At 41.9% G+C, this 18,252-nt stretch overlaps 1 protein-coding gene across 2 annotated transcripts in view; it reads right to left on the bottom strand.

Annotated features, from left to right (window-relative positions):
• Bank1 (B cell scaffold protein with ankyrin repeats 1) overlaps positions 1-18,252 on the bottom strand; it is a 212,253-nt gene that overhangs the window by 80,266 nt on the left and 113,735 nt on the right. The gene's annotated exons all lie outside the window — the stretch shown is intronic.

Below are 18,252 nucleotides of genomic sequence, written 5' to 3' on the forward strand. Positions count from 1 at the left end.
AAAAAAAAAAAAAAAAAGAAAACAGAAAGACTCTCACTCCTTAAACTGAGATAAATTCCAAATATGTCAGCATTCCTTTCACATGTTCAAAAAGCAAAGTGAGGTTATGAAAAAATAAATGATCAAATTCTGTAGAATCATTTAAATAATTTTCTAACATTAACACAAAAATCCATAAACTCTGAAAAGAAATGGCTGATGAATTTGCTGGTACAAAAATGATAATTTTCTCTACAGGAGAACATTGATTAACATAAGTAAACTTGAAAGACAAATGAGAAACTGGGGGAAATCTTTTTCAATTTTTGCAGCATGATTGATCAAGTGACAATCCCTCAGAAATCTAGAGGTCTTCTTGAAGTGAAGGGAAGCATTAGCATCTAACTACAAGAAGAGCAAGGATAATAACAAGGTGTTATGGAAATTGTCTGAGGTCATGAAGAGATATTTAATTGCATAATAAAAAGGGAGATAACACTTTTCCCTATGGAAATGGCAAACTCCTAAAAGTGATAATTCTTAGGAAGGAAATCAGTCTTCTCTGACTGGCACAGGTCTGTGGATGGCAGGATGGCAGTTCCTATCAAAATACACTAATACATATCTTGATTCATAAATTTACACAAATCTGTAAATATAGCATCCTGTGAGAAATAACAAATTCCACGCCATGCATTAAGTCTTTCTTATGGTAGTCTCTTAGCTCATGTTTCTTCTGGAAACAACACCTTCTTTAAAAATGCTGATAATTGACTCTATGAAAAAGAGCCATTTAACAGCAGCGTGAGTCATTGCTGCATTTCAGAAAGACAGGTATTTTTCCTACTCTGAACAGTAGTGGGTTATTTGCGGTTCTTTCTCTTTCTGGATTGTATCCATAGCTTTATTGGTTTCCACTGAAATCATTTGTACAAATTAATTTTAGATGGCCAAAGGCAATGCTATATACAATTTTAAAGGCTACCGGAGGCAGTTGATTTTTTGTTGCTGATAAGAAAGCTTTTACTGCCATTAGATAGAGCAATGTTCACTGTTATCTTCAAAAAATTGGATTTTCCATTGGTTGTTCCTTTGCAAGCATTCGCCTTATTTCCTATTGTCTTACACTTCACAGCCATATTGGATCTCCAGTTTATAAAAGTGATGACACCTGACATTTGCGTTAGTGTTTCTATTGTAGATCTTATATTCTTTGACAATTCATAAAAGAAACAATAAGACATAAAAAGCATCTTATTCTAAACCTAATTATCAGCCAGTCTCTTTGCCAACTGGCATCTACCTATTTTTCATTTAAGCAGGATGACTAAACCTTAAAGATATGTCACTGATTAAAAACAAATATTAGTGTCTCAGATTTTGAAATTTGGTGATGTCAGTTATGTGTAGTGTTTTTGGTTTCTCCAAAGAATATCTGACATCCCAGCTATATGTTGTAGGAAAGATATTTTAAGAAAAACTCTGTCATTAAATGAAAAAGTTAACCAAAAATGGCATTTTTAGTGTGATCAAGCCATAATCCTTTCCCTGAAGTTGGGGAGACATAAACTGAGAAACTGTGGTTTCCAGTATCTGTGCTCTCCCAGAATATTTCAAAACCACAACCAAGACAGCTTTCTAATTACTTTCAAGGGCTCCATAGCCCTGGCTGTATTTGATCAGGAGCTACATGACTATGTCAAGAATACCTGGGAATTACATGTTGGGACCAAAAAAAGAGAGAGAGAGAGAGAGAGAGAGAGAGAGAACTATCTCTAGAAGATAACAATATAATGGCATGGCAACTAATGTTTAATGAGTATTTATATTCTTGGCACATTAGATATATTATGATAATTGAATAATCAGTTGTAGAATTTACACTTTGATATTATCTTTTAAAAAGCAGAGGCTCTGCCTTTTTCAATCTTCAAAGTACTTCACCGGCTCCGGGTTCCCCATTTGTAAAACGTTTTGGTAGCTTTGTACAGTCGCTGGAGGATTGCTACAGTTTTGAAAGCAAAGTATTCTTTTCTGACATGGAATTACAAAACTTAGTAAATAAAACTACAAGAGTTTCACTGGCTTACTTTTGTTCAAAATTGTCCATTTTTTCATTATAACTTTAAAAAATGTTTAAGAAATGCTTCTTTAAAACTAAATCTCAATTTTCATTGAGATTTGTTGAAATCCCATAAAGAAGTGTTTGATTCTTGGGGAGGCTTGATTCATCTTTATGCACATTAGTTACTTTTTAAAATAGCAATTCTAATAATAGCTCTATCATCTTCTATGAACAATAGAGATAACAGAAATGGCTCACATCTTCGCCAAGGACACAGCCTGGCTGCAGTGACCATGGGTCTGACTCAGGGAGCTAATTCATGTGCTCTGAGTGGTAAAAGGTCAGGAATTCCATGGAAGCAAGAAATTAGAAGAACAGGGTACTTCACATGTCAGGAAGTAGTGGGGTTCTGAAGAAGTGGCTCCCCACATTAATAAGCAAGAAGGCAGAATAATGGGCCATGCACATCGTAGAAATATCTTTATTTTATGAGGAACCACAAAGTTTATGAATGAAAGGATACAAATTGTGGCAGTTAGTGATGACAGTTAGAAACCCTTAGGTGACGCCTCTGCACACCTCCTAAGACAAGCCTGGGCGTCATTATTTTCTCTGGGTTTGGCGTGGCCATGGGCCTTGCTTTATCAGTGTGTCTGACTCCCCTCTCCTTTGCTCTCCTGAAGGAGAAGGAGCTTGGGAAGCCCCCCACACACCCCAGGGCTCCTCCTGACTCAGGAAGCAGAGGCCCAGGGAGACCTGTGCTCCAGAAGTGAGGTGCTGCAAGCTACAGAGGCTGGGCTGTTCCCCTCCAGCTGCCTCAGCCTCACACTGACACAGTATTTCTCGAAATTCAGACAATTTCTCCATCCTTGGCTACAGTGCCCAAAGTCCTTGTGGCTTGCACTGCACTCAAGTAATTTTACCTTTTGAGCCACAATAAATTTTGTTATCATAAGTTAATTGAAACCTATAAGCCAACCCTACCCCAAATTCTACAATGCACAAGGTTTGAGTTGCATATAAGAATTCCAATATCACCAAGATTTTTTAAAATTTCCACCCTTGAAGAATGCCTGTTTTGACAAACCCTGCAGATAATTAACTTTATTGATGCAATTTCTCTAAAGAATAAGCTTTTCAGAAGCATTAGTCACAAAACTGAATAAAACTCAGAAAGAAATTTTATGATATTCACTCAAGGCATATGGCATTCTAGTGCGAATCAAATTAAATTTATAATGACAGAATATGCTGTTTATTTGGCATGTGAAGAGAACAAACCAAGACTCTTTATTACCTAAATTTTCCATTTTTGACATATTAATGCTTAAAGCAAAAAAAAAATCTTTGCCAAATAAACACTTTACTCTGGTTGGAAAATTAATGGAAATGCTAGATGCCAAATATGTATCTACTCTCACTGAATTAAATATTCCATTTGAATGACTAAAAGATTTCAGCTCTAGCCTGTGCATTATTTTCTATACTCTTTGACAGAATTAATCCAAATCCTGGATAGTTCAATATTTTTTCAGTTCACAGCAGAGCCTCAGACTTAGAAGATTAGCTTAGAAAATGGAGACATCCAAGCCTCGCTCTCAGCACCTGGTGTTATTACTATCGATTTTCCTTGTGGTGTTGAAGCACAGATCCAGAAACAGGCAGGCTGTATTTAGAATACTGAAAAGAGGCCTGAAGAGCAGTGTTTCTAATTTACTGTCTATGACCACAGATACTTTAAGATATTTGGACAGGCTGAGACCAGGAGATGATTCTTTAAAGTCCTTTGGTGCTGGTTTATGTACATACAGGGGCTGAAAACTACTCACTGAATGAATTAGCATCGAAGTTGATTCTTGCCCTTGTTTAGGGTGGATGTATTGTGCAAAAAGTTCTTTGGGAAACAAGCTTGTGGAAAAAGACCTAAGACAAATGATATATATGAATACAGAAACTGGCAGAGAAAAGACACAGAAGTTATCAAACAGAACATGTGATTAGAGTCCCACGCTGGTCCGATTCCCATTATAACAAGGATGGAAAGTCACTCATTTATTTATTCACTTAAATTGTGAGCCATCACTGGGCACATCCTGGACTCATTCCTGGGACAAAGGGTCGAAACAGAAATGGCCTTCATGGAGCTTACAGTCTATCAGAAAAGCCAGCGGATGAGATGGACAACAATGGCTCAGTTAACATTGGGTGTGATGAGGGCATGGAGACTCAGAGAGCACCATCCCTGTAGGAACCTGGAAGAGGGAGGATGAGGTTGGGCTCCAGCACTGGTCTCCTCTGCTCCTGGAGCACCCCAGCCGTGCAGTGTCTGGGGATGCCTTCAAAATGAGTACAGTGGAGAGGGCGTAGACCATCATGAAGAATAGGTTTCAATCTGGACTCTCCTGGAGCTAAATATTTTATGTCACTTGCACTCAATGTGAGTCAAAGAGGAAAAATAGCTAAGCATGTTCAAGGGCAATGTGACTGGCATCTCTGGAGAACTATTTACATAATGTATTTAAAACAACCCGAAATGGGCATTCATCCCTATGATTGTAGAATTGACTGCTTATGAAGTTGGAGCTTCTTCTACGCATTATGGAGAATTTTTCATTGACAACCAAGAAAGCGAGATTAGAATGATTCAGATGCCCTCTCTTCACTGGCTGGTCTCTGTCTGCTGTGAGAGGGTTACAGAGCTATGCTTATTCTTTCTGGTTTCAGGGCTTCTCATGCGCCCACTGCCCCTACACGAGTCTGTTTTCAGAGCTACAATTTCAGGATGGAGCACTTGCAGTGCACATGTCAACACAACCAGCCGCAGAGTAGAATCCCAATGAGACCTCACACCAGAGCTCCAGTTTAAGTATATTAGACTTGGGGTCTCACAACACTATCGGCAAAGTCTGTTGCTGTACAGTGAGGTAACTGAGGTTCCAGAATCATCTGCCACTGTGGGAGTTTGCCATCCCCAGTCTTTGACTAAGAGCCCAACTTTCAAGCTCAGAAGCCAGTGGGGCAGTGAGCTAGACCTGCAGTCCTGGCAACCACGCGATGGAAAGGTGAGTGGTGTTACCAGCACCCCCAGCTCACCCCTGCCTCCCACCCAATGGGGGAACACACTGTGCTGCTTGGGCAGCTGTTCAGAGCCTGTTTACACCTCTGAGAGGGGACGCTGAAAGGGGGGTGACAGGGGTCCCAGCTAGTTCTACCCATGTAACAGTTTGGTTCAATTAAGGTCTACCTGTTCAGACAGGCTTTTCACACAAAACAGGACTATTACAGGGAAAGCAATCAGAGAACACATTTAAATACTTCTGAAAAGGAAAATGTATTCTTTAAATTCACTTAAGACATACATTCTTCCTCTCACTGGGACAGAAAGCATTTAGGGAGTCCCTATACCAGGCACCAGTTTAATTATGGAGTGATACTAGTTAACCCAACAAGGAAAGTAAAGAGCTGTTATTAAAATCCTTGAGTGTTAAGTAATTACTAATAATTGGAATATACCTCTTTTACAGAACATTGAACAGAATGCTAGAATTCCAGGAGTCAGTTAGCTTCTCTGAGGCTCAATTTTGCCATATCTAAAGTGGAACTCTTCTGATACTGTTGTCTTCTCTACCTCACAGACTGCATGAAAATGTTGCATGTGCGAAAAATAGTGCTTTATTTCCATTTAAAAAAAATTAGTAACATTTCACAACATCAAGCACACCCAAATGAGCTGGATTACATGTGACCCTGGGGATCTTTACATAATATGAAAAAGAGCAAGTGAACCCAAAAATCTTTCAGAAGGACCAGGCAGTGGCTATTCTCCATCACTAGAAGGAGAATTTAACATTTCTTGGGATGTCCACATTGTGAGACACTTTGTGTTTGGATCATCAGCTGTCCCCAGAAAACTACTTCAGGCAGGAGAGATTAGTGGGCCAGCAGTATAATTTAGTGCAGAGGAGAACAAGCTTTGTACTTAGTCACATTTGAACTTCCAAATTACTGACTGTATGACTTTGAGAAAGTTCCTTAACACAAGCTGAAGTTTTCCATTCTTAAAATGGACACCATAATGAAATCTACTTTGTACATTTTTTGAGGATTAAGCATTTCTATAAGTAGAGTACAAGTCCATGATAGTTTTGGACGAGAAGATTCTAACTAAGTCGGTCCTTCTGCAGAATGATTTTTGGCTGATTCATAAGGATTATCACATGTCTACACTGCTTTCAGAATTTCTATACAATAGATCAGTGATTCTCCAAATTTTTTTCATTTTAAGCATTTTGCTTAATAGGATATTTGGAAGCACAAAATTAAAGAATATAAAATATCTCACTGCCCCATGGAGTCTGAAGGCATGAGTTTTCACCCTAATTTACTTCATCACTGACAGTGATCCCCACAGAATGAGACAGCTCGGGGTTTCTTGGATAACACCTTTGAATGATGCTATATTTCTTGCTAACTGGTTTTCTTCACTCACAGCACCACTTACATCACACAGCATGAGCTATTCACCTCCATGTTTGCCCCTCAGCATCTGGCAGCCCATCTGCGATCCTCGCTGCTCTTCCCACACAGTGGGTAGGGGCCCAGGCTGTGTTTACAGTGTCACTAGACAGAAAAGTTCTCAATGGCCACAAAGGGAGGCTCGAGGGAGCCATGTTCCCTTCTTTCATCTCACCGTGGCCAGACTCTGCCAATTTTCTCTCACCAGCTCTTAGGTTTTCTCTAAGTAAATATGATCTGTATCAGGTCTGATAGGGACGTGAGTGATTTCTCAAAGGGGGTTATGCAGATGGACTGAAGGCTACAAGGGCGTGAGCTCACAGTCACCCTGTGCTTGCTCCTTTGCTGATTAATTAACACGTAAGCTTTGAAGGCCAATGGGTCTCTCATCTAACATCGGGAGAAGTGTTTTATTTCCAGGTTTGTTGTTTGGTTGTTGCTGTTCCCTGACTCAAGGGTTGTGGTCATGGTAAGACAAAAATGTAAGATTGGAGATTGCTCCTGTGTGAAGCTTGTCCACAGCTGACTTATTTTGACTTCCTTGATTTGGATTCATGGAGGTAATTCTTGAATATTCAAACCGTGTCCCTATGCATGACTGACCCATTTCCTTCCTCGAGTACTGTAAATCTGTGTCTGTCATTGGGTGTCCTAAGTGACTCCAGTGTCCCCCTCCACTGGTCAACGTCCATGTAACAAAAGCTCTCTATCGACATCCTAATAGCGTCAGCTCTTCTAACTGCTTGGGGCTGACTGTGCTGGCAGGCAGCAGGAATTCCATCCCAAGTTCAGGCTGGAGCTGAGACTGTGGGAACCCAATGGAGGCGTAGAAATGGAGTAACTTTCCAAGGTCACCCAGCCAGGAAAAGCCTTTAAAACTCAACACTGCTGGATGTAAAAGACTGGGCTCACTATTCTTCCTCATTCAGATCACAGTGTATTTCTGAGCTGTCTCAGTTGAGGGCATCTGTAACTGTGCTTCTCCCCGACGTAGAGTAACAGAAGCACAAAGTGGGCCTCACACCCGCACCATTTCGGCATCTGGCACCGTTCTGTGAAGACAATCCGTCAGCCCTACACGCACATTCTCTTCAGAGTGCCAAGTTGGGGAAACAGCGCTGAATTTTATCTGAAATGATGAAGAACTTGGCTGACCTCTGATATGAATTTTACCTGAAAATTAGCAGAAGAGGGATGCTGAAAGGGTCTCCTGCCCACAGCTCTGCTGTGTCTGCAGGGGAGGCCCCACTGACCTCTCCCTCCTTCCTCCCCATGCCATGAAGACTGGCTTCTGCTCCATCTGCGTCCACAAGCACAAGTATCTGATTCATTCCATAAAGTAATTTTCTAACTCTTGCCTACACAGGTATGATCCGATCAAGTGAATATGGACTCTAAATTTAGCAATAGGGGTCATTTCCTACTCTCTTCAGTGAAATGACTTAGGAGGAAGACAGTTTAGGGATTTGAAAATATTTTATGGGCTTTAGAATGAAATCTAGTGTGTTCTTGTAAACATTTCTAATGTTTACTGTCTCCCTAGAATTTTCTTAGTTCAAATAGCATTTATCATGAGACTTTAGCTATGCACATTAATCAAATTATATCTGAAACTTCAGTCTCATCCATATGCGCCTCATTATCTCACATTTTAAATTAATTTAAATAATTACTTGACTAGGCATTTTCTTTAGCCAGCGAGGCAATTTCTTTCCAGTTTCACTTACATTAGTCAAAGGTACAACAAACTCCAAATGTATTTCATTTTAGTTTTTTTGGGGGGTGGTGGTAGAGTGGATATTGCTGTCTCCACTTCTTTCAGGGCAGGTATAGAAAAGGATCCAGCTCAAGACTTGAGTCCACCCCTGTTCTCTGTTTTGATCGCATTCAGAGGAGGCAGAGCAGCCACTCTTTATTGAATACAAGGAGCCCCATGTCTCCCCTACCCCAAGCACACTGTGGACAGGCAGGTGTGGACATGGCTCTGCTCCCAAGGAGCCCAGTTTCCTTTATTATCTGTCACCAGCTTCTCTGGTCAATCCTCACTGTGCACCACAACATTCAGAGATGTCTGGGAAGGGCCGTGCTTTCTCCGCCAAACTTCATCACCTCCCTCCTCTCCTCGGAGTGTTCTCACTCCCAATAAAATTGCAACATCTTAGCATCTTCACAATGTTTTATCATTCTGCAGGTAATCTTTCTCCTGCCTTCTCTCTGTGGAGATACCTACTTATTTAGATTTATCTCTCATTGATGCCTACCTGAGAAATTTTCTGATGTGTATGATAAAGTGAGGAAAGCATGCTTGCTGATTGTTACAAGGCCCTGCAACTTAAAAACTTTGCATTTCATATTCACATTGGCCTCATCTCCTTCTGCAGCAGGGCCCTTGGGCATTTGTCCTCTGGGGGAGACCTTTCTCAGTTCTGGAGTCCCTCTCGTCCTCCTGAATCTCTGCCCCAGCTGAGCAGATGCTGGTGGGTTCAAAGCCCATTTCTGTGCCTGAGGACACTCCCCAGCCTGTGTCAGAGACCAGGACATTTGGGGTTTCAAGTCCCTAATTTCACATTAGAAACATACTTCACACCTGAGTTTTTCTGTTTAGATCCCAGTCTGCCTGCAGCCTCATTTGTGGAGTGTGTGCCACTCAGTGTTGTTCCAGCATACACAGCGCAGTGCTCTTTGTAGTTTGTGCCTATATTGAAAGCATAGTTTTCATCATCTGGCTGTTTAACGGTTCCTTTGAAAATGGCTCCCAGCAGTTTAGTGGCTTCCCATATACTTATTTTAACATTTTTCAAGTATTTCATTCCATCCCAAAAGGTAAAATTAAATCACTTCTTGCCAGCAATTTGATTTGCAGTCAACACGTTGTTTGACACAGTGCCCAAGGCATTACTGATTTCCGCAGCCTCTTCCTGATGCAGGTTTTCCTCCTCCTCTCCCTTGGGTCTGGCACTGAGGTGAAATCATTGTTTCACTCCCATGTGTGCCTTTCTTTTCCTCTTTCACAGACTGCATGCTTTCCCTGGCTTACTGGACGTTCCTCTTCCTCCTTTCATGGCCTTGGTCCATTTTGCCCCATTTCTTGCTTAACCTACTACGCTGTCCCCCCGGTTGGGGGCCCATGAACAGTGAGGATTTATTATATTTGTGAGTCATTGTGAAAGTCTTTTGTTTCTATTAGCTGTTTCATTTCAGTTCATTTCTCCCAAAACCCTTCTTTCTATTTCCCCTAATATCCTTACTGCCTCAGCTTGGTCCTTTCTCAGGAGTAAACACTGGGTCAAAGATGGCCAGTGGGTGGTGGGTGGGAAAGGTAAGAGATCAAAAAAGAATTAAACTGGGGGTGGGAGGAACCAGCACCTAAGAGTGGAATTCAGAGAGTTTGGGATAGGAAACCTAGATATCCCATATATATGTGACCTTAAAACTTTCAGAGCAACATCTTTTTTTACAGTAAAACAACAAAATTAAAACAATTACAGAGATCCTGTGAGTTTGTTGAATTTAATGTAAATTTCTTTGAACTACCATAGTTATTTTCTCTGAATACCTGTTCTTCATCCCAGTCTGGATTTCAGCCCATGTGCACCCCCTTTTCTGTGCTGCTTTACCCTTCTCAGCCTTTCCAGTATCACAGTGACACTGTGTCCTATAGATATTTCTCAAGAGATGGAACAGTTTGTGAAGTGAATTCTAGAGTGTGAGCTTGAGTATGAATCCTGACTCTAAATTGTTGGATTCCCTTTGTGATTTCCTTGGACTCTCTTTGTCTCAGTTTCCTCATTCATGAAAGGAGAATCGTAATAATACCACCATCATATGACTACTAGAAGAAGAAATTATTTAATGCTGGCAACAGACTTCAAATAGTGTCCAGGATGCAGCAACTGCTTAGTAACCCTTATGATCCTCTGGAGCTGTGAGTCCTCTGTTGGCAGGATTTCAGTTCTGCTCACTTATTCCTGCTTAAAGGAAGTACGTACCTTAGCATATGACACTGACCCATGCATGCCTATGTTTGCAGCAGCACAGCTCATAATAGCTAAATCCTTGCTGTGTCCACCAGCAGATTAGTGGATAAAGAGAGTGTGGTATTTATGCACAGTGGAGGGCTACTCTGTCACCAAGATAAAGTCGAGTCATTGTAGGAAAATGGGTGCGCCTAGAGACGGTAATGTTAACTGAAATAACTCAAATACACAAGCTTAAACGTCACATGGTTTCTCTTATATGAGAAACCCAAGGTATAAAAAAGTCAAAGAGCCAGAGAAAGACAACATGATACAGGGAGCTCAATCTTTGGCAAGTGAGAAAGGGACCAAGAGATGGAGGGAAGGGAGGAAGGAGAAGAAGGGGAGATGAAACAAGAAATAAGATATGTCAAATCCAGGTACCAACTCCCCATGATGGATGCGTTCATGACATACTACAGCAGCTACTAATTAAATTAAATTAAGCTAAAGATGAATTACATATTTTTGAAGTAAAATAAATAAGTCCTTGCCAGACAAATAGAAAACTACTAGCTTTTCTTCATGTCTGCTCTTTAGAAGCTTGGAGAAAAACTCAGAAAACTACACTGACCACGCTGCATATTTACCTCTCTCTGTGAGGTCTCTACCTCAATGCCAATAGGTTATTACATTATTGGTGATCATTAAATTACATATTCATGGTCCACATATTACCTTTCTCGACAACACACTCTTGACTTGCTCCCTGACATCAAAAGGAAGTCAATGAAATTCCAAGAAGCCACAAAAAGCAAGTATTTCTTTCAAAAGCTTTTACAAATTGACGTCTAACATAGAGACAAGAAGGAAGAGGACAGGAAGAAGGGGAAAAGGCTCCTAGAAAAAGAAAAGTAAGCTATGGAGGAAGTGCTTATAGGAGCTGTGTTTGAGCGTCTCTTCCAAGTGGCTGACAAGAAATGGGCTTTTCAAATAACATCTTGCAGCTTGCAGGAAGTGCGAATGTTAGCCTTCTTGTCATCGTAATAGAGCAGAACAACAAATGAGCAGAAAATGGACTTCAGGTGGGAAAAACCTTCAAGAAAAACAAACCTTCTCGTGGTGTTTGGTGTTGAAGACTTCGTGCAGTGCTACTAAGCAGAAGCCACAAAAGGAGCGGCTGGTGACCTTAGGGACAAGAGGGCTCAAGGACTCCCACAGTGTCGCAATGCTGAGTGGCCCAAGCCGCAGTGGCACCATGCCTCACAGGATGAGAACATGATCAGTCTGGAAGAAAGACCCAGTCAGTACCATGGCTGGGAATTACTGGGACCAGATAACCAGCAACTCGGGCTACCTGGTGGATCGGCAGCCTGGGCTGTGGCTTCTGCAGAGACGTTCCACAGTCCTGTGGTATCGCAGGAGACACCTGCCTAGACTTCAGGGCACAGACCCCAAGGTTAGTACTTTACAACTCTGCATGTGGCTCCCTAGAGAAACACATGCAACTCTTTCTTAGGAGGCTGTTTGAAATGAAGACCAGGATGTCAAGAACAAGTCTGAGAGTCTCTTGAGATCATTTTTTCTCTAGGGGCACTGTACTCTTTAATTAAGGACACTGGGCAGTTTCTGTCATCCAGAAGCCAGAGCACTGCTTGTCACATTTGTTTGAATCCAGCTATGGTTGTTTGGTCACATGGTGGCACTACTTTGATGCAGGAGGTTAGGAACTTTCAGATACTGCCCAGAGAGTGACAAAGACTGGCCAGGTTCTTCTGCACTTCAATGAGCCTGTCATTTCAGATTGAAAAGATACCCTTTTTATTTCGGAGTCAAAGTACAGATTAAAGTGCAGACATCAGTCAGAGTATATACGCGTATTTGTGTATGTGTGTGTGTGTGTGTGTGTGTGTGTGTGTGTGTGTCAGTATTTTATGTAACCGCTCCTTTGCTAGGATATTTCTGTTTCACTTATTTTAACTCAACGTCCTCTCTAATGGAAGAAATAGCAGAGCTTCTCCATCCCTAAGGAAGGAGAAAAAATTATTTCACTAAAGAAGTAATCTAACCTTTGTGAAAAATGATACCCTGGTACAGCTTTTAATATAAATGGATTTTGCAAGTTTCACAATTGAACTTCAAGATACATACTAGTTAAAATTGCAATATAAAGTAGCACTATGCATATTTAAAATAGAAAATTAAATTATAAAAAAAGGACATATTTTTCCCAAGTAGAACATTCGAACAGTCAAAAAAGAAAGCAATTATAACCCCCAGTTCTATAGATCAGTTGAGACTTTTCAGAATTTTGTTGTTTCTGTGGGGCTGTGGGATGGTGCACTGTCAAGGAAGAACTTGAATGTTTTTTTAAGCATGCAGGAATCCACCTCCCTGTATTATGTTGACCTCATCATAGATGACCTTATCAGCAATGTGTGCCCAACCAGACTTTAGTTCATCTGTCATGAATGTTAGAACAATAAGACAATAGAAAGAATGCCTGGCTAAGAGTCTAGCCTCGGAGGCATGATTCATTTGATTAAATAAAAACATAGAGATTTTTCCCTCTAACAACAAACAAGAAAGAAAGAACAGGCATGCAGGGGGCAAAGACATGAGAACCTGGTGTCCCTGTCATAGACTCACAGTCTAACCATGAGTGCCAAATGATATACACAAGAGGTAAGCGCTATGAGATGAGGAAAACCTGAAATCATGGCAAGGGCATGGGAAAAAGAGTTTGTGAACAGACAGAAATTTAAAGGATCGACCAGCTGTTGGCTGACAGACACTGAGAGGGGAGCACCAGGGCCCTGCAGGGAGAGAAAGATAGACCTGGAGGGTCCATCCAAGTCATGTAGAGAACAGGCCTAGGGGAAGGGCTTAGCATATGATTTGCTTCCTTGAAGATAAAAGTTTCCTCGATTATGTGTATGATTTGAAAAAATTATATCTCAAGTTAAAATAAATTGAAATGACAAAGAAAACTTGTGTTAAAAAATCCAGAGGCCTAAGAGAATTAATGCGTAAATGAGAATTTGGTTGGCTGGTCTGAGTTGCAAATATCAAAAGCTACTCATAGGCTAATAAGACCCTGCTTGAAAAGACCATGAAAAATGCATCTGTGTTAACAACAGTATTTCTAGACAGGAGTATAATAAAGGAGCTCAAGGCCCACCTGAAAACAACTGTACATATCATTGGAGGATGTTAAGATCAATCAAATAATGGCAGAGATAAATCTTTGCTTCTGAATGGAAAGATTCAATATGGTAATAATGTCCCAAATATGCAAATATAATGCAAATAAATAAAGATATACATTAATAGATGTAAATACAAAAGACCTGTAAATTCTTAGATTTGCTGAGCTTGCACTGATAAAATGAAAGTGTGAAAATAACCATAAATATTTTGGAAATAAAACCGAATATGGCAAGCATGAGCAACACGTACTGAAATGCTATGAACCTCCTGCACATCCACAGCTTAGCATTTGTGAAAATCTTAGTAAATATCAAATGCAAGATATTTCAAGTCCAAATAAACAAACAATAAAGACCAACCTATCCACTGAGAATCATAAAATATAAATGAAGAACAAATTAAAAGATAAAAGGAGGTAGGGAAGTAGATCTTTCTCAAATGAGAAGCAGACCAAGACATGGAGAGAGCAGAGAGGGACAGCAGAAGAGAGAAGCTTTAAGATGTGTTATGTTCATGCACCAACCCACACAGTACATATAATCATCATGTACTGAAAGCATCAGGTCAACAGAGAAAGCCTGGATAATGAAGCACTATTGTAACAAGGGCAAATTTACACCTTTAAATGTTAGTTTGACAGGATTCCCATAATTTAATTGTACATATTGTATAATTGCAGCTGTTCCACATAGACATTTCAATGGTAACATAATGGTAACATTGCTTTAATTAAAAAAAAAAAGGTGGGCTGGAAGTAATCTAAATATTCACCAAAAGGAGAATAAAAAGTCATCATACATCACTACCCTGGAATACTAGCTATCCATTAAAAAGAAAATATTGACCATTTATTCAAGTTTAAGAGGAACTTGCAGAATGTTGTTTACAATATGGTTTTAATTAGCAAGAAGACATACAAGAATTAAAGATGGTCAGTGAAGCCATTCAACTCCACAGGACAGGGAAAATGGCAGAGCCATTCAAAGAAAAAAGTAGTTACTTCGGTAGAGATGATGAATTGATTTTTTACAGTGTCAGAATGAGGAAATGTCGAGTGGGCAATGGGAAGAGGAGACTTAGGGAAAGCGGAATATAGGGTCATCTACAGAAAGGTGAGAATTAGATAGTGTTAGAGTGGCTTCCAGTGGTGGAAAAAACAGGAAAATATCATCCGAAGCAAAGCATTTCACACCATTTAGGAAAGAAGAGAGGGACAGGAAAAGACACGGTGTAAGAAATCAGACCACAGGCGCTGCTGCTGTGATCTCAGGTTGCCCAGAAGGGCGGACCATGCCTTAGGGAAAGAGACCCACTCCGGGCAAGCAGGGTCAGAGGAGACTGACACTGCAGGTGTCTGGAACTTTCCAGGGGAAGGTGTGACCCGGAAAACAGATCGCAAGGGAGTGGGTGGTTGCGCCCCAATTAAATACTTGACTTCTACTTCCACTGGCTTCGTAACTTTTCTAATTATGTCTTCGAGAAGAGATCAGGAAACGAACAGGAATTAAGTTAAACGGCAGTGACAGCAAAATTACTCCTGGTGACGGAACTTACATAAGCGAGCACTTGCGGGCCCGTCTGTACGATCTCAGGCTCGTTCAGCAGACACTTCAGAGTAACACTTAGCGGGGTAAATTGCCTCTCATTCTTCAGGGACCTGCTCGGAGAGGCTTCGAGGTGGCAGGAAGGCAGAGGCTGGAGGTATTTTAAATAGCACTGCAGGGGCTGCGCTCACTGTCTGTCTCCTTCAGTAAAGAGAGCGACGGATCTGAACTGCGATTCTCTAATCCACCTCAGCCTCCAGCCTCCGTCTTCATGGACGGCGAGCTGACTGGCAGAAGCGTCACTTATTTGATTTAGATTTTCCTCAAAATGGACTTCTTCAGAATAACAGCTTGCCAAGGAGCACGGTATGATCAGAAGAAAGGCGGGGAAAAGGGCCCAGAAAAGGCTTAAGGAGCTCCTCCAAAGAGGAGAGGGTTTCTTAGTGGACTGAAAGCAGCGTGGCTGAAACAAATGCGATGTCACTTGCCAGGGAAATGAAACGACCAGTCCTCCCGGAGGCCACTGGCCTTTCACAGGCGCCGGAGTGGGGGGGGTCTTTGACCCAAGATCCACTTTTTCTTCTGAGGACAGCGGTGTGACTGTCAGTGTCATCAGGCACATGTACCGTCCTCATCAGAACCCCATTAAATCTTGTGTACAGATGACAGAGTACTCAGCAGGATTTGGTTAATCATGGGAGATGGCGGCTTCACCTCCCACTCGATGCTTTTACTTGCATGTACGGCCAATGTTTTTTCATATAACCCTAAAAATGTGATAAAAAACTAAGGGAAGGGATCCCAGAAGGAATATCATGATTTTCCCCTTCACATATTTTCAGCAGTGCCTGGTTAACTCTGTCTCTTTTTTGCTCAAGTCAGAGGGAAATAATGTGATGTTTAAAGACTTCAGTGATCATCTAGTTATCGCCTTCTACCTGCTAGATAAATAAACTGCACCTCTGACAGCTAACTTAGCTGGGCCCAAATCGTTTGTTGCTGGAAGAGGCAGAGCTAATGACCCTTCCTTTTCCCATCAGCCCTTGCTCCAGTTATGACCAACTGAACACTCACTTGGCCAGCTGGTGGCTCCACGCCCAGACGCCAGCTTCTCCACTGCCATTGGTTTGTGAACTGTCCGTGTGTTTGAGCAAAGTTGAAAGGAAAAATAAAGGAAAACTGAGGATCCAGAGGAGAAGACAGAACCTGCTGACCAGCTCCATTTTCTTTCAGCACCAGTCGAAACAGTTCCCCCTTTGCTCTGTTCCACCATCCTCAACTCTCTTCAGGGCTGGCTGGCTCTCCACACACTTTGAGAATTGTGACTCTGCTTGTGGGTTGGAATCCCACAGGTATGGAGCCCAAGGTGAAACCACCCTTCTGGGAGAGATGACAAGAAGCTCAGGTTGGCTGTTGTTTCTTACTGATTGGGGCCTGAGGTCTTACTCTACCTTGCCTTTTCTAACGTGTATATGGCTTGGCAAATAATCTATATTTATCCTTGAGTGGAAAATAAGATTCTTAGCAGAAGGATAATGATGACCCAACTGGTTTTGTCCACTTTCTTTAGAGGTTCATTTGGTGTTGTGGCCCTGGAGGCCCCCGGATAAATTCCACATGCGTTTTTTAGGCCATGGTGATTTGATGATTTCCAATGAAATATCTTCCTATTTTCTTTTGTAAAAGGAATGAAGAATAAGAACTAGAGGTTCTCCTCTAGATCTTCCTGCAGTCACTGATTGGACTTGGCTCACCTCCTGAGTGAGGTGCATGCTTGCCATTTCTCAGGTCCCTTCCTGCTCTAAAGCAAATGGGCTGGTGTCAGGATTGTCACTCTGCAGGATGATGGCATAGAAGCACCGACTGCATTTCCTAAGAACGACACTGGTCCCAAGCCTTAGAATCTCTGATTATTTAAACCGTAGATCACCTGTTATTTTTAGAAATTTTGCAGTGGCTTGGTCACCCAAGTCTTTTCTTACCAATATAGCTCCCACTTTCTGCACTTCCAGCCTCTGTCAAAGATAGTGTTTGTGGGCAAGCCCTGCTTCCTCCTGGGTGGTCGGACTGACCACATATGTTCTCACTAGGGAGACTGTTAGGTGCTTACAAGTAGCAAGGTAAGCATCCTCAGGCTGCTATGACCTTCTTAGGGGCACTCAGTGGTCACTGCACTTTCAGCTTTGCCTTGGCCCTGTGGGCACTTTCATGCTGTGATTGATTTTGTTTCTCTAAACTCTGAGGCTATTCTATCTCCATTTTCCTCATCTGCACAAATAAGAATACCAGAATCTACTTGCCAGGGAGCAGAATAGTAACAGCTTTCAGTATTGAGGGACAATGTCTCCATCCAGACATCAGGGTTCCCTGCTTCCGCTTTCAGGGCTGCAGTCCCAAACTCACGGTGGCTGAGGTCTCTGCCAGATGATCCGTGAGTTTTGTATGTCAAAGTGAAACAATCCCCACACCAAGCGCCTTTCCTTGCTTCTCTTAAGGACTCTTAATTGTAGGCCTTCCCAGGGAATGGAGAGGTAAGCTCCTGAACCCCTCCCCGCCCTGCTGCTGGGTCTGCCCTGGGGTCTGTGCTGGAGCGCAGCGTGTGCTGAAGGAAGCTGCGTGCTGTGCCCTGAACTTTGAGGTGCTGGGCACGTGCAGGGTGGGGTGGGTTCCCGTCTCCACAGTTCCCATACCCCTTCCCCGGACCTCGAGGTCAGCCTTGTGTCAGGCTGGGCACCACCGGCTGTGCTTTCCGCAGGAGCGAGTCCCCCAGGGGATGGCCCTAATTGCCTAATGTAGGTGTTGTCTAGGACTTCCAGGAGCGGGAGGATCATTTATTTCAGCCTTTCTCTCTGAGTTTTCAAACTGTCATTAAAAAGAAGAATAGGGCCAGTGCTTTAGCTCAGTGGCTCTGCTGCCTGCCTCAGAAGCACAACGACCAGCATTTGATCCCCGGTACAGGGAAAAAAAAAAAAAAAAAAAAAAA

Source organism: Fukomys damarensis, unplaced genomic scaffold, assembly GCF_012274545.1.
Source record: "Fukomys damarensis isolate Sample0158 unplaced genomic scaffold, DMR_v1.0_HiC HiC_scaffold_25, whole genome shotgun sequence".
NCBI lineage: Eukaryota > Metazoa > Chordata > Mammalia > Rodentia > Bathyergidae > Fukomys > Fukomys damarensis.